Genomic DNA, 1,457 nt, shown 5'->3' with positions numbered 1-1,457 from the left:
GGTTTACCTCAGTAGTGCTTGGTAAGTTCCCTTGAGCATGGTTTTTCATTAGGTTAGCCAACTGTCCAATTTGAGTCTCCAAATTTTGAATAGACGCCCTTGTCTCAGTCATAAATTGGTTCAGGACATTAAATCGAGCATCAACTTGCTTCACTTGAGGGAAAGGCTGTGGTCTAACTCAAGGCTGATAATATGATAGAGGTTGTTGAAATGGTTGTTGGTTCTGCTGGAAAGACTATTGAACACTTTGGTTATTATTTTTCCAAGAAAAGCTATGGTGATTCTGCCACCCATGATTGAAGGACATTGAGTAAGGGTTGTTAGGCAATCTTGGAAAATTTCCTATGGCTTGGACTTGTTTCATAGGCATGTTATTCAAATCTATTGCAAGGCACTGATTAGGTGGATGAGTGATCCCACACATTTCACACACACTGTGAAATTGCATGGCTTGAGCTACGAGATTATTCTTTTGTAACTGCTTTGTCAAGGACACCACTTAAGCGGTGAACATAGAGATGACATCTAATTCAAGTACCCTGGCTACTTTCTTTGTGTTCTCTCACTCAGCAGACCATTGGTTGTTATTCATAGCCATATCCTCCAATAATTCATACGCTTGATTAACGCTCCTTCTCATGAAAGCACCCCCTGTTATTGCATCAATTATGGTACGAGTAGTATCACACAATCCATTATAAAAGTTGTGGACCAGCATCCGCTTCTCAATTCCATGATGGGGACACTTCCTTAACAACTCCTTGAAGCACTCCCATACATCATACAAAGCTCCCCCATCATTCTTGTGAAAATTTTCAATTTCACATCTCGACTTTGCATCTTTTGCTGGAGGAAAAAACTTGACAAGGAACTTTTGGGCTAGTTCCTCCCACGTCGTGATGGAATTGGCTTGCAGAAAAATTAATAAACTCTTCGCTCGGTCTCCTAAGGAAAACTGGAATAGTCTCAGTCGAATGGCATCGTCACTCACCTCGTTCATCTTAAATGTTGCACACAACTCTAAGAAATTGGCTATATGCAAGTTTGGATCCTCAGTTGGTAATCCACCAAATTGGACGGTAGATTGCACCATTTGTAAGATTGTTGGCTTAATTTCAAAGTTGTTAGCAGCAACTATAGGGTGTCTGGTACAGGAATGCATTCTCCTGACAGTGGGAAGTATATAATCTCTTAGGGTCCTTGGTCCTTGTTAAACAGGGACCTCTACAACAATTGGGATCTTTGCAGCAGTTGTTGCCCTTTGAACATTATTAGCAGCATTATTCATCGCATTCCCTTGATTTTCTGCCATTATTGCCTCCAACCTCTTATTCTTACGGTTCTTTCTGCATGTTCTCTCTATCTCAGGATTTATTGGTATGATCTCAAATGACTTTCCACGTCGCATAAGCCAAAACTTCCTGAGATTAGAAAATGCAGACACAAACTAGGTTAGA

The 1,457-nt window shown here is 40.6% G+C and overlaps 1 non-coding gene across 1 annotated transcript; it reads left to right on the top strand.

Moving 5' to 3' along the window:
• The first annotated feature begins 728 nt into the window (after window positions 1–728).
• Window positions 729–834, top strand: LOC133787456 (small nucleolar RNA R71). Its single transcript, XR_009872477.1, has one exon. It is a non-coding gene; the product is annotated as a small nucleolar RNA R71 (small nucleolar RNA).
• Window positions 835–1,457: the final 623 nt, after the last annotated feature.

Source organism: Humulus lupulus, chromosome 6 (genome assembly GCF_963169125.1).
Source record: "Humulus lupulus chromosome 6, drHumLupu1.1, whole genome shotgun sequence".
In the NCBI taxonomy this organism is placed as follows: domain Eukaryota; kingdom Viridiplantae; phylum Streptophyta; class Magnoliopsida; order Rosales; family Cannabaceae; genus Humulus; species Humulus lupulus.
This window is presented reverse-complemented; position numbering and strand designations above follow the sequence as displayed.